This window comes from Gorilla gorilla, chromosome 14 (assembly GCF_029281585.2).
Source record: "Gorilla gorilla gorilla isolate KB3781 chromosome 14, NHGRI_mGorGor1-v2.1_pri, whole genome shotgun sequence".
NCBI classification, from domain to species: Eukaryota; Metazoa; Chordata; class Mammalia; order Primates; family Hominidae; genus Gorilla; species Gorilla gorilla.
In genome coordinates, this window is record NC_073238.2 from 121333587 (window position 1) to 121349049 (window position 15463).

General features: G+C 43.9%; 1 long non-coding RNA gene across 1 annotated transcript; it reads left to right on the forward strand.

Annotated features, from left to right (window-relative positions):
- Window positions 1-1141: 1141 nt before the first annotated feature.
- On the forward strand, window positions 1142-14987 carry LOC109029326 (uncharacterized). The gene is made up of 4 exons (XR_002008383.4): window positions 1142-1365; window positions 9722-10485; window positions 11367-11489; window positions 14125-14987. It is a non-coding gene; the product is annotated as an uncharacterized lncRNA (long non-coding RNA).
- The last annotated feature ends 476 nt before the right edge of the window (window positions 14988-15463 follow it).

Genomic DNA, 15463 nt, shown 5'->3' on the forward strand with positions numbered 1-15463 from the left:
ATCTTTACTTAATGTGGGCTGTAATTTTCTCCAAAGTTCCAGGAGTCATCCTAGCAGTGTGATGAAAACATCTCCCAGAGTCCTTGCCAGGGTGGCAAATCATCTATTACAGTAGACTGTGCCCATATAAATAAACTCGTCCTTTTCCAGCTTCATGCTTCCCCTGCTTTGATTCATCCCCCTCATTCAGTCCCATGAAGAGTCTCTGGCTTTGGCCATTGCGCATTGGCCTGCCGCCTTTAGGCACATGGTTCCTTTCTTTGCTCAGCAGGCTCTGCATTTCCCCTCCACATGCTGTCTCACTTGACTCTAGTGATGGGTCTGGTCAAGGCAGGAGGTGGGGGTGGGTCCTGAGGAGCACTGTGTTGTCTTGCAGTGCAGAGATTTCTATATCATGTTCAAGCAAGGGCAGAGCACAGCCTCTCACAGGGAGGTCAGGGCCACCTCTGTAGGCCCGGAGGGCTCTGCATGGAGTGTTGAGGTTTTGTTTTGTTTTGAGATAGAGTCTCACTCTGTCACCCAGGCAGGAGTGCAGTGGTGTGATCTTGGCTCACTGCAACCTCCACCTCCCAGGTTCAAGCGATTCTCGTGCCTCAGCCTCCTGAGTAGCTGGAACTACAGCCACACACTGCCACGCTTAGCTAATTTTTTGTATTTTTAGTAGAGGCCAGGTTTCACATGTTGGCCAGGCTGGTCTCGAACTCCTGACCTCAGATGATCTGCCTGCCTGGGCCTTCCAAAGTGCTGGGATTACAGGAGTGAGCCACTGTGCCCAACCTCAAGAGTTGAGGTTTTGAGAGCATTAATTCTGTTGTCTCTCTCATCCCTAATAGGCCCCTGACATTGTCATAGCAATAACCAGACTAACCAGAGCTAAGAATTCAAATTTTTTTGAAGTGCTGCTATTCTTATAATTAATTCCTGGGCCTTATCCATAGATTTTTCAGTCCTCCTGCTACAGGAGGTGAGTCTCTTCCGATGCCTCCAGTGAGGCTTTCTCCCTTTCACACTTTCCTTTCAATGATGATTCACAGCCCTGAGCCTCACATTGTCTTTCTCTAATGCCTCCAGTGACTCATCCAGAGCCATTAGAGTCCATTGTTCTCAGGACTGGTAATTTTTCTAACTCTCAAAAGCCTGGGAGATTGCCATCTACCAGGGTATTCTCTCCCACCCCTTTCCCACCCCAGGTCATCACCAGTGAAAGTTCTGACACTTGCACTTCTCCGGCAAGCCAGGGCTGGGGCTTCACTGCCAGCCAGCAGGAGGATGAGCCAGCTCTGCAATTCCACTTCAGAGTCCATCTTCTGGGATCACTCTTGGCACCAACTGTATTGAGTTGAGTTCTGGGAAATAGACTTGCAGGTAAAAATTTCCATAAGAAGTTTTTTGGGGAGTGATCTTAGTGCTTATACCTACAAAGGAGTAAAGGCGGTAACACTGGGCAGAAGGAGATGTTGAGCTTTGTTGCGGTTGCAGCAGGGGAATCGGTCAATCTCGCATGGAGTCTGACCTGGGAGGGCCTCCCAGAGCTGTATCACCATGAGGCAAGGGGCCAGGCCTCTGCATCCCACCTTTGTGCACCAGTCATTGGATGCAGCTGCCCCTGGGATGGTGCTATGAACTTGGGCAGGGTGGCTGTCTTCAGCTGGGAGCCGTTTCCAGGAAGGGACCCAGTGGGGAGCCCTGACAACCACCCCCCAACCCACCAACACTCTCAGCTGTGGAGAGGATGACAGCGTCTGCCTGGGCATCACGGCAGCCACAACCGCCCCTTTTTCACTCCTTTTAATCTGTCTGCCCCCTTTTATATATTTATTCTTCCAGGGTTTCTATTCTCAGGCTTTTTATTCTTGGGTCTGCCTTTCTTTGGGGGGATGGGGCTGCGGGGAGTGTTGCATCTACTTCCTACTACAGATGCTGTGCCCTGTCCTCGGATCTCCATGATTCCCACCCACTGGTTTATCCTTCTGTTTGTACCAGGCCTCTTTGGACTTCCCACCTGTTTGCATCACCTCCCCAACTTCCCGATTCGACCCCCAAGTCCTATATCTGTACGATACCTGTGCATGCCTTGTATGTAAGTCCCCATGGCTCGTACGTTGTGGATCCAGGCTTCTGTCCTTCGGTTCCCAGCACCAATATCACAAACTGTTTGGAAGTGGACACGCGTTAAATTAGTGCATGTTCCCTACTTTTTGCCTTGGTGTCCAATTCTGCTCTCTCTTTCCACCCCGTCCCCCTACCTCAGTCCATTATCCACAGCTTTTACAAAGCTACCAGAGGAAGCTTTCTAAAATATGAAACTTTATTCATCGAAAAATATTTATGGAACGTTTGCAATGTCCTACCTAGGTTATTTTCTAGGCATCTGTGATGAACAATACAGTCAAAGTTCCTGCTCTCATAGAACTTACATTTTAGCCAGAAGACAGGCATTTAAAACAAGCGAATGAATGGATAGATGCTATGCTAGGAATTAGAATGGTAAGATAGCATGAAGACATGGCTGTTTTATAATAATATCAGTTGCCTGATTAAAAATTGTCAGAGGTTTCCCATTGTCTTCAGGGGAGAGTTCAGACTCACTTGGCACAAAAGACTCCCATGGAGAAAAGTTCTGGGCCCCTGGTGTGGATCAGATGGCCCCTTGAACTTGGTAATTTGGGTGGCTGACTCTTCCAGGAGGCCAGGCCTTCTGCCCCAGTGGCCTTCCTCCTGGTCTCCTTCCTTCCTCCTCCCGGGATCCCTTCCCACTGGAATAATGTTGCTTTTAACCAAAGTGACAAAAGCCCAGCTGGCCTCAGCAGGTTTATTCTTGTCAGTGTCTCAAACCAGACAATGAACAATCCATTTCAACAGGGACTTTTGCCACTATTTTTGGGAAACGTGGACTGTGACATGACTTTTGGAAGAAGATAATATTGTTTTTAAGCATGGAGGTGCAATGCAGATTTCTACTGAGGCTGGGCGCTGCGGCTTGATCTGCACCCACACAACACTCCCTCTTCCTAGCCCAGTATCCCCTCCCCCCTGCCATTTTATCTCACTGAGATTATAGGAGATTTTAAGCAAGAAAACAAAATGAAACCAAGCACGTTATCAGTAGGTTACAGGTCAAAGGCGATAAGTCCTCAAAAATCCCAGTTCTCAACAGGAACCTGGGACTTTTCACTGCACTCACTGCAGAGGTGAAGAGATGACAGAGGAAGCAGAAGGTCCCCTGCCCTTGGCAGGCTCCCACCAAGCTGCCATTACTTACTTGTGGGGCCATCTAATGAGGGATCTGAAGAAATTGATGACGGACCCCTAAACATCCCCGAGTCCAGCAAATCTCCTCCCCCTTCCTTCCCGCATTGCCGCTCCTCTTCTTTTTCCCTTTATTTGGCGTTATGTTCATTGCCTTTCCCCCACTTCTCTCTCTTCCTTGGACTCCTGCAGCCCCGGTCACTAACTTAGCTTTCACCCCCCCTAGTGGTAAATAAGGCAAATCACACATTTGCTTGTTGGTTCCAAGAGCTACAGCTTCACGCGCTCTCATAGGGGCTGAACAGATATTAAAATGAGAGAAGACATCTATTTATTATTTGAAGGAGGTTAAACTTTTATTTTAACCACAACAGATAGTCCAGCCCCAATCTTGAGATACTTATTCTTTATTATTTGATTATTACATACACAAGAAATTACAACTACAGTGTATCAATAGAATTTCATAATGTGTACAGTCAAGCCTTTTAGGTATTTTTCTATTATTATACATAAAAATATAGTTAATGAAAAATAAAATCATTTCTCATTATACCTGAGATGTGATGTAAATGAAATTGATACTGTAAGATTGATATTAGTCACGGTGATTGCCCTTTTGAGTGAAATCAACACGCTGTACTAAAAAAACAATAGTACAATATTAGGGTTTAGCTTGTATTTCTGAGACTGGAAACAGTCTTAAGAGGGATGAGGTGAGCTGCTGTGATATGCAGAGGCCTGGGAAGACCTTTCTGCTGCTAAAAATTTTGCCCTGTGTCATGTGGCCTTGGGCTAAAATCAAATGTTCACATTGATAGGAAGGCATCATAAAAATAAACGAATTGTCAGCTCTTTCTCCTTTCCACTGTTAAACCTCTGCAAGTTTAACTCTGAGCTGCTGGAAAGAGGGTGAGAGGTAGTTTTGTAAGGAGCTGGGTGGATTTTCATAATACTGGGATGTTAAAGAACAGAATGAGAAGTGTGACAGAGAACAGGGAGCACTTTAGGAGGTGGAAATGGTGTGTGATACTGTAACTCCAGCTCTTGTTGGACACAGCTTTTCAAAATTTGTATTTCATGAGTCCTAGGAAAATTCTTCTCCCCCAAATGGCAGTAGTACAGATCTGGGGCTGAAAGAAAGGCCTTCATTCTTTTTTTTTTTTTTTAAATATGTAAAATGTTAACTCATTAAATCCTCCCTATGACATTATGAGGTAGGTGCTATTGTAACATTCACTGTGCTGATAAACTGAGACAGAAGAGAAGTTAGGTAACTTGCTCAAAGTCACAAGCAAGCGGTGCGGCTTCCACCCTAGCAATCTGGCCCTAACATGCGTGCATTTGCTTATTCTCCAGGGCTGCTCTTCTAGCTGGAGGATCTGGAGCTGGAGGTCAGAACCCACAGCTTTCTGGCCGAAGGACATTAAGCCAGACAACTCAAACGTGTTGTATTGCTCCTACTTTGGGTTTACCATGATCATGTAGGCAACACTGATTGATGATCAGTGCAACTAGGTCTGAAACAGGATATTCTTGTACTGAAGCTTAGTTTTATGCAGAATTACATCTTATCCTTCAGATTCTAGGCTTATTTCTGCACTGATAAGTTGGCATCTAGGTGGCCTCAGTTTCTGTGGGTTTTTACCCAGTTGAAATGAGAATATTCCTTGCTCCCCTAATGGACTTCCATTTAATTTTCTTAAAACAAAAACAATACTGTTTTTTAAAAGAAAGTGTTTTCATGCAGTTTAAGTGTTAAAAAATCAGTTTAAAATTTTCACAGCAGCAAGAGCAGGAAGAACTCAGGTTATATGGTCTTGACCACACTTGCCGGCATACAGCGTACTTTGTCCTGGGTGGGTGCTGAAGAAAAATGGAGAACAAAACCAACTCCATGACTGAAACACAAACTCAACTTTGCACATGCAGCAAATAGGTTGAGTTAAAAGAACAATGAAAGAGAGCTCAGACTCACTCTTGTTTTAGTGACTTTTTAGGTTTATTTTTTTCCAACTGTGATTTTATCCAGAGTGTTAGTATAAACTTATGTGGTTGGAACTGTTACCAAAGGGTAGGAGATCTAATTCCAGATCAACCAGTGAAAGTCGGGTAGTTTTAACCACCAACGTCTGCAACAGCTAAATAAGATCCATGTTGCTTCTGTTACACAGTGTTTCCTACTGTATTTTTGAAAATGTGCTCAATTGTCACATAGTAAAAGCAAATATTGAGTAGCTTCCGAGGGACAGTGGTACTTTTAAAAAAGTGATCCCAACTCCTATGTTCTTTAGAAACAATTCAAGTAAACATATTAAATAAGATTCCAAACCTTTCACCTCTTATTACTGTTCCATCTAAAATTTCATCCATTTGGAATGAATGAGGAGATGGACAATGTCCTTGGAAAGATTGTAAGTCTAGACGGGGGTAGCTTAGTTTCATATTTTTATATAAAAAAAGCTTTTTGCTCACAAAGCCAGATGGTAGATGGAATTGCTCCACTTAATGCTGGGAGCTGTTCATGACAGAGCATGAACTAGGTATGCTGACAGAGATGAATGCTTTGGAAAAGGTTTCCACTGAACACAGAAACTTGATTTGCAAAGGAGGAGAGACTTTGTCCATTCCCTAAGTGACCAATCTTTAAGAATGGCTTTAAGAATGATGTGAGTTGAAAATTAAATCTAAAACCATAAAATAAGTAATATCTTCCTGTATACTTACACATTTGAGGGTATGATTACTATCTGGTCATTTGGCAAGAACAGTTACAAGAAATCACATCTTAAATAAACTTCTCATACACAATTTGTTGCTAAAATGCATTTGCTTAGCAGCCAAGGATTAGATTTTTGCCAGTTTGTAACAAGGATTAGCTGAGATTTGTGTTGCAAAGAGAAGATTAAGGGAGCAGGCATATCATCTTCATGAACAATTCAGAATAATATTTTGTTTCAAAATTAACCAGTGTGGGATCAGCACTTCATATTATGTGTTTGTGTGCAGAAATTCATGCATATAGCATTTCTTTTTCCAGAAGAAATTAGGGGATTCAGGTAAAACCAATTATTTGTGAACACTTTGTTATATAAAAGAGGTCCCTGTGCTGAGCCACACACTGGGAGATGGTAAATCAGTAGTTCCTTCCCGGGTATGTTATGTTTGATTATACTTATATTCTATAATATTTTGCCCTTTTCATTTTGTGCTCATATTTTCAGTGGTTTATGAAGTAACAGTCTCTAGATTTCATTCCAAATGGAAAGTTGGCATGAAAACTCTCAATCCAATTATTCCTATAAGCATTTTGAAACAAATCATTTTGGCCCTTTTGAAAATTTTACAGGAGGTGATAAAAATAGGAAATTTCAGGTTTCAGATGTTTTATCGCATTCTTGTAGCATAATAACAGCTTCATTAAGAATAATTCCACAATACAATGTGAACTCTGTGAGTTGTTTAAAACACTTTTGCTGGCTTTCTTTTTAAAGCTTTGTATGCAAGAAAGTTGTGTTATTTTACAGTTTATGTTTCATTTTATTTTGCTAAGCTTTGGGGAGATATTGAATTACTACTCCCCAATGCGTGATTGTAGGGATTAAAGAGCCTGCCAAGTGGTACTACTCTTGAGACTGATGACTTAGGACACTTCCAAGCTAAAATCACACCTATTCTAAGATGTTGGAATCAGTTTCAGGGCTTATTTCAATCTCCGGAGCTAATCATCCTTCAACTTATGGGCTGTGTTAGAGGTGGACTTGGGGGAAGCTCTTCCCTAGGGCTTTTTGTTCAGTCACTGGAGGAACAAGATGAAGAAGCAAAAGTAACTCTCTCTCCCCTGAATTTGGGAAATTATTATTTCCCAGGCAACAAATTTTAGCAGGGGTAGAGGGAACCTTCAAAGCTATCTGGTACAGGTGTTCTTTCGGTCTCAAGTCTCCTTTCCAAACTCTGTCTTCCAAACAAAGCTCAAGTATCTCCAGCAAGGTGAAATTTCATCTTGGGAGGCAGAGCCTTCTGTCTGGGAACACCCCGGAGTTACAGAGCTCCTCCTGATGTGGAGCTGAGATCTGTCGTCCTGTGACTTCCACCCATTGTTCCTAGCAATGTACCTTGGACACAGAAAGAACAGGCCTCTTTTTATTTCATAACAGCAATTCAGCTCTCAGGGCAGGGCAGTGGGTAGAGCAGGGAGGATGGGGCTTTGTAGATGGACAGGGTCCTGTCCTCTCTGGTCCTCAGTCTCCAGTTCTGTAAGGTGCTGATTATAAAACCAGACTTCCAGGGTTGCTGGGGAGATTCCCGGAAATGTGTATGAGGCCCCTGCTGCAGCTCCTGGCACCAAGCAGTGACTCCATAGCAGATGATCACTACGATTCCTATGGAAGCTGCTTAGTGATTTTCCCTGGAGTCCTCTTTCTGTAGGAGAATTGGTCTCTATTTTTTCCATCTCTTTACATGTTTTGTAGGTTGGGGTCTCCACCACTTCCAGTTAGTCAAGTCTTGCCCAGAACTATCTGCAATCCTTTTTAGACCTGATAACTGCTAGGGAACAGAGTGGAAACCCTCCACAGGAGCTGGTCACAGAAGCAGAATTGATGTCCTCATTGGGTTCTCCATTCAGGGACCAAATGCTCAGCAAATGCCTAGAGAGCGAATGGCAGGCATTTCATAGAATAGAAAGAGTAAGACAGTTTGGAGCTGAAATTCACACTCTATTATTATACTGTGAAATCCTAGTGTGCTCCTTCTGTGTCAGCCTTTGTGTCAGATACCTACATATTTATTATCTTACTCACTCCTCACATCAACTCAGTGATCTGAAGATTGTCTCTATTTTCCCTCTGAGGAAACAGAAGTTCAGAGAATGTGAGAAACCCATGGAAGGCTGGCCAAGCGCTCCCAGTAGATTTGAGATGGTCTGATCAGTGAGCAAGATGATCTCAATCACCTGAAAACCAATGAAGAGAAAAATTGTGTTAATCACTGTATTAGTCAAGGTCCTCCAGAGAAACAGAACCAGCAGGAGATGTACACATTCTATATGGATATAAAAGGAGGTTTATTATGAGGAATTGGCTCGCATGATTCTGGAGGCTGAGTAGTCCCAGGACCTAGCATGTGCAAGCTGGAGAACCAGGAAAGCTGGGTCTGTAATTCAGTCCCAGTCTAAAGGCCTGAGAATCTGGGAAGCTGACAGTGTGGAGCAGGGAGGATGAGGCTTTGCAGGCAGATGGGGTCCCCTTCTCTCTGGTCCTTGGTCTCCACTTCTGTAAAGTGGTGAATATCAAACCTGACTTCCAAAGTTGCTGGGGAGACTCCAGAAAATGTGTATTAGGTACCTTGTGCAGTTCCTGGCATCTATCAGCGACTGAGTGACAGATGATCATGATGCTTCCTATGGAAGGTACCTAGAGCCAGAGAAGATGAAATGAGATGTCCCAACCCAAGCAGTCAGGGATGATGCAAAAAGGGGCAAACTGCTGCTTCCTCTGCCTTTGATTCTGCTCAGGCCCTCCAGGGATTGAATGATGCCCAACCACTTGGGGAGGGCATCTCCTTTACTGAGTTCACTGGTTCAAATGCCAATCTCACCTTGGAAACACCCTCACAGGCACACTCAGAAGGAAATTTAATCTTGGCACCCCATGGCCAGTCAAGGTGACCCAGAGAATTGACCATGATAGTTACTTTTAAGGCAATTCTGACATGAACTCAATCCCATCTTATGGTTTTGTTCCATGAACAAAACCCAGAGAGGTAAAGGTGGTTTGCAGGCGGTGGGAAATCAATGTCTCAGGAGCTCTTCACGCTGACTTGTGTAATCCTTCCCTGGAGAACTGAAGACTCCCAGCAGGGAGCTAACAGGGTTTCTTCTCTTCTTATCTCTGCTCTAGCCACTATCAGTGTGCCGGGTCCCTCTGAGAGACAAATGGGAAACTCAAAAGGTAAGCCTGTATTAAAACAGATCACAGTGATGCTAGATGGCCGTACTCATCTATGTCTCCAGCAGGCCACGCACACAGCCTGCCCAAAGCCTTTCCTTTTCCATGTTGCCCCCAAGTTTTGCTTTGTGTGTATCTCGCTGTTTACATCTAGTTCTCTTGAATATTTCCCCAAGATAGCAGGTAGCTCCCCGGTCTCACAGGAGTAGTTCATAAGACAAACAGAATTACCATTTCTTGGTTAATTATCATATCTGTGGACCCTTTAAGCATTACTGTAAATGAAGATTTTCAAATCATTTGAGAAACACTAAAATTTAAAAATACAACAGAATCTTAGTGCATGGCTAAACATTCGATAATATATGCAGGGTGAGTAGTTATAAAAGAGAAAACATGCGTATGGCCAATATTTTATATAAAATAGACTCAAAAGCAATAAGTCCTAATATTAGTTTACAAGGGATGGAGGCTGTCCAGCTCATAATAAAATTCCTCTTCTTTTCGTGTTGTTTCTTTTCCAGGTCATACGAAAACAAGTATAATAATATATTTTGCCTATAGGTGCCAAGACCTGCATTGTTTCCTTTCAGATACTTTTCTTTATTGTATTTGGGAACAAACCAGCTATAGCATGAGGAAGGGATGTCAGGTAGAGATAGAAGAGAAGAAAACTGGATGTGCCAACACTGTCATACACAGGGATTTTCAGCAGTTTCATGAAGCTACTGGAAGATCTTTTCTTTGCTTGTCTATAAACCCATGCCATCCAGTTCTCTCAGTCATAGTGAGCTATTCTTGGAAAAGCCCTTGCATGAATCAGTGTCCCAACAGGAAATGGTTGGCATCCCAGATGAAGATGATAAAGGGACTGTTTACAAAGTTTTGGGGAAACTCCAAGGAATAGTGTAATAGCCCAGTCCTGTTACCACCCCTGCACCCAAAGTGACAAGGGGAGGGGGTGGAGACTGGGGGAGGGGGTGGAGACTGGGACATGGGAAAATCATCTAGGGAAGGATACCTTTACAGGATCAGCAGCCTTCAGTTGGAGGAACACAGCCAGCTCCTGGTGACCCCACAGGGAGAGAGCGGGAGCACTAAGGATTCCAAACTCAGTCCTCCTGATCTTCATCAGTATTCGTCATTGGCCAAACAAATAACTGAAATTCAGAGGGCAAGAGAGCTTGTTATCTAAACAGGTCAGCATGGCAGACAGCGAGGCGAAGAGGGAGGGAAGGTGGATTTGGAAGAGCAAACGGGAGTGACCTAGTGCAGCCCTGATAAACCCGTGAGTATCAAGGCATATCATAGGGGCAGATGCTTCGTGCTGAGCTGATCAGCATCCCATGGAGTAGTATGAACTGTAGGCATTACCAAGATTGTGTTCTTGCAGAATCATACGCAGGGATTTCCTGGCCCCTCACCCCCCTTGAATCATGATTTAAATTGCTTTATGCTTAAAAATTACTGCTTATTCTTAGAGGGTGTGGGTATGAGAGAGTTCTTGTGTGAGCTTTGGATGGTGAATTGGAAAACTGGACCATGGCATGAAGAACTAGCAGCCTTTTCTTTTCTTTTCTTTTTTCTGTTTTGTTGTTTTTTGTTTTTGTTTTGTTTTGTTTTGTTTCGTTTTTTTCCTCCTGTGGGAGGGAAGACAGTGAAACTGGGCTCAGCACAGAGTTTCTGGAATTGGGCTGGCGGATTCCTACACTTGGTGTTATTTAGGACTGAATAAGCCAGACTTTGGTATTGCTCTGTGAATTATTGTCATTGTTTGGTTCAGCTTTTCTGAGTTAGACCCTAGAGGGTGGGAAATGGGACACACCCTGCAGGAAATAGCTATGGCTCTTCTTTAGGAGGTGGGCGTTGGCCTGAGAAAGGACCTCACTACTGGCCAGGAGGAAGTAAAGTTTGGATTCAGAAGTTCGGAGCTAATAAGATTCCCACTGATGGAGGCAGACTTGGTTTCTGACAGTGGGCACCCTGGGCAGGGGAAGCTGGGCAGGGCTGCTGAAGTCTGGTGGGAGCCCTGGATCTGTGAACTCTCACTTCTAGGAGGGACTGTGACCCCCACTTCTAGGAGGGGCTATCCTCTTTCTGCTAACCTTCAGCCTGCTGTGCATTCCTGTTAGAAGTCATAGCTACTGTCATTTGTGCTGGTGGAACTAGGAAAGCAGTGTTCCTCTCAAGATATTATGGGGTCCCAGGGAGATGCAGTGTCCAGGGAAGCAGAGGCAGCAGCACGGCTGCAGGAAGAAGTCAGGGTGGAACCCACACAGAGCGCATTCCCAGGTGAGCATGTAGGCCCAGGGGCGTGGGCCGTAATTCCTTATGTATTAAAATAAAGTAGATTCTGTTTCATAGTCACCAGCTACTGAAGTCAGCAGTATATACAAAATATACATTAGCAAAGCACAACTTCTTCTGTCTCAAATGTCTTGTTGCTCCTACCAATTACTTGCTCTGCTTAATAGATACTCTTCACAATGGTTAACTCAGTATAGTGTAGGTCATACATTAGTAGAAACATGCTCTTATAATGAGTGTGATCATGGTGGGTGCCAGGCAAGTACACTGCAAGCCCAGATATCTAGGAAGATATATAGGGTCGGGTGGCAATTGGCAAGGGAATATGGACCTCAGGCCAGTGTCCTCCTGGTGGTGTGGGCATGCGGGGGCATGGGTCTACCTGGAGGACACTGCCTGGGAAAGCACTGGCTTCTTGATCCTCAGAGTGGGGACCATTGGCTGGCCACCTGAAAAATGACTGTCAAGCTTGATGGCCTTCTACAAGTTGTTTAATCTCTCTATGGTTTCTACATCTGAAAACAGGCATAGCAATAGTTGTCACCTTGTAGGGTGGTTGTCAGCATGAAATAAATGGATACATATACAATGTTTAGAAAAGTGTCTGAAACTAAGTCTTCTCATTTACTCATTGATCATTCAAGAAATATTCATTGAGTGAGAGATATAAACTTTTTTGGGCTCTGAATAATGCAGGTAGAAATATTTGCCTTCATGGAGCTTATTGCTAGGTCATAGAGTCATAAAGACATTGCTAGTTTAATCCTTTCATTCACATCACACATTTCTCCTATGTTGAGAAGATGTGCAGGCTATGGGCTGGAAGCTGACCATGGGCTGGAAGCTGGCTTACTAGCTTTGCTGATGGGTCAGCATTTCTGATTTCTAGCTGAGATTGAAGGAAGAAAATGTGTCCCTATCAAAACTGTTCATTCTTTCTCAATTGCTAATGCTTCCTTGAGGATTTATGGATTCAGCACTAATAAACTGTGGATTGGAAGTTTAACTGAATGACTGACCTATTTCACCTCTGTACTGGAAAGAAAAGCCCAGATTACAGTGAAATTGAGTTCCGGAAGTTAAGCAAGAGGAACTTCCACTTTTGAACTCTGCAGTAGGAAGGGGTAGAAATTGAGAATTGGTTCAGACATGGAAGTTTATAGAGGATTCGAAAAACATTTTTATTTTTTTCAGGGGGAGGGGCTTTCCAGGAATGCCCCAAAGCCCCCAATTCAATTTAAACACACAAAGAAAATCTCCACAGCTCCATGCCACATGGTGGTATTTCACTCCAGCACAAGCTTTTTGGCATAGTGTCCAGGGCTAAATGTTTACAAATACTGCATTTTGTTTGTAGGGCTGGATCTCAGAGTTCAGATCTCATACTCTTTAGTTGCATTAACTGATTCCAGGAAAAGAAACTAGGGAAAAGACTTACCAAAAGCAAAGAAAGAAAACCAACAATATTTTCTCATCTTTAATCATGGAATTTGGCATGAGGAACCTCAGCTTTTTCATGTTTATCATGAAGTTTTACTTATTCATTTATTCCACAAAGGCTCTTTGAGAGTCGACTTTTTTTGCCAGGCATTGCACTCCACATCAGAGATAGCACCGTGGGCACAAAAGCAACAGCAGTACCAAAAAGGTGTGGTCCTGGCCCTTATGGAGCTGATGGTTTAGTGGGGGAGATGGACAGTAGTGACATTGATTGTATAATTAACACTGGAGTGTTTCCAAGAGACAAGTTTCCATAAGAACGAATACTAGGAGGAATTGCTTAATCAGAGAAGTTAGGGGGAGCTGAGCTTGGAAGGAGAGGGAAGGATGGGCCAGATGAAGAGGGGGAGATGGAGGCAGCGGGCTCCAGGAGGGAGCAATGTGTACAAAGGCTGCATGGTGCAAACACCACCCTGGAGAGATGCCGGAGTGAGGAGCGCAGAGGCACAGAGATAGGGGAGTGGGAGAGGGGAGGCTGGCGTGGTTTACATTAAGGATTTTGACCACTATCAACACCTAGAGCTACTGAAATGTTTAAGGGGAGGTGTGACGAGTATGGTTAGGTTTGTGGGGTTGTGTGGGACCACTTGTGCATGATCGGGGAGGAAATCTGTAGATTGTAGGTCTACCAACTATGAGAGGAAGGAGGGGAGGAAGAAGCGGGGTAGGGCAGGGGAGCTGCAGACCGTGACACAGATGTGACAAATTGTCAGACCACCCAGTGGGAGCTGTCTTAGTCAGCTTGGGCTGCTATAATGAAATGCCACAAGCTGGGGGTTGCAACAACAGAAATTTACTTTCTCACAGATCTGGAGGCTGAAAGTCTGAGATCAGGTGCCAGCAGGGTGGGGTTCTTGGTGAGGGCCCTTTTTCTGGTTGTACTCTCACATGGCCTTTCCTTGGGGTCTGCAGGAAAAAGAGAGAGAGAGAGAGAAAATCTCAAGTTTCTTCCTCTTCTTATAAAGGTGTTAATTCTACTGTGGGGGGCCTTACCCTCAGGACTTCATCTAAACCCAAACATTCAGTCCACAGCAGGAGCTCCAGAACAAAGATTTCTCCCTGGAGTCCTGCGTGGAGCAGAAGTGACCAGGCCCAGGTTCCCCGTTATTCTTCCTCATAGGCTGGGAGCTACGAGAGTATTTGACCTTGGGCACAGCTGGGGTGGCCCCGATGGTGCTGCTGTCTGCTGATGGTCTCCACAGCTTCCCCAGCGAGGCCTTCCTGGAAGGAGTGCTCTGTGGTCACGACTCAGGACAAAGAGGAACCAGCTGAACAGAGCCTTTCATGTGACAACAAAAAACGACCTGGCTCAAACATCACGACAGGCATCTGTGGAGCCTGGGAAATGACCTTTCTCATGGGGAGAACACAGAACACACAAAGCTTTCTCTTAAAAGTCTACAAAATTATAATCTGATAACAACAGAACGTTTTGGTATTTTGAGTAATAGGCGTCACATTGGAATTGATATTTGCCAAATTTGGCATGATAATTGAATGCTTTTTGCTTATTTATATTTCATATTTTAGTTGTTTTCTAATAACCAAAAACATTTGTGTATTTTTAATAATAGTAGAGGTAAATGAAATTTTACATGTCAGTAAAAAAACTGAAAGATGATGCTTGTAATTTCAAGTCGATTAAAGAAAATTATTAATAAAACAATAAAATACAAATTATACATTTTATATTGTGATACTTAAAGTAGATGACCTGGTTTATCCCTGAAGAGAAAGCATGGATGCATAAACCAGACCATATTGTAAATATTTCAAATTCATTGGTAAATATTGTTTTAAGAAGGTGATTAGCAAATATTGTTTCAAGAAGGTGATTAAGAAGGTGATGCAAAATTTGGATGCAAAACTTTCTGTTTTGTATTTTTCGTGACTATTTGTGAGCACTTGGTGCTTAAGACACACTCAAAGAGGCACTGACAATTTATCATATTCTAAAGCAATGAAACAGGTTGAAAATATCTAATCAGTTTCCTGGCTAATCAAGTAAATGTTACAGAAATGGGTCAATAAGATGGTTAGAAAACCCAGCAACTCCCTAGTATAGACCTCCTCCTTGAGCTCCAAATCAGATAGCTTTATCCATCTCTCTGAAAAGCATCTCCAATTTGAAACCTGTTTCTATTTCACCTGCTTCACCTGACAGGACCTACCTCCCCATCACCCACAGATCCACTGGCCCGGGTGTGTGTACCTAGTCCACCCAATCGCCAAAGCCAGGAACCTGGGGGCAGCCCAGGCTCCTTCCCCCTTCTCATAATATTCAGCTGGTCCCCAGATTCTGCCTTTTGACATTGCTCTGACCCCACCTCGCCTCTGCATGCCCTCCGACACTGCTTTAGCTCGGGACCCTGTCTCCCAGCTTCCTGGAGCAGGTGCCTCTCCCCTGGTCTCCCCACCTCCAGAGTTACCACTGTCTATGGCAGCGGCTTTCAAGGCCA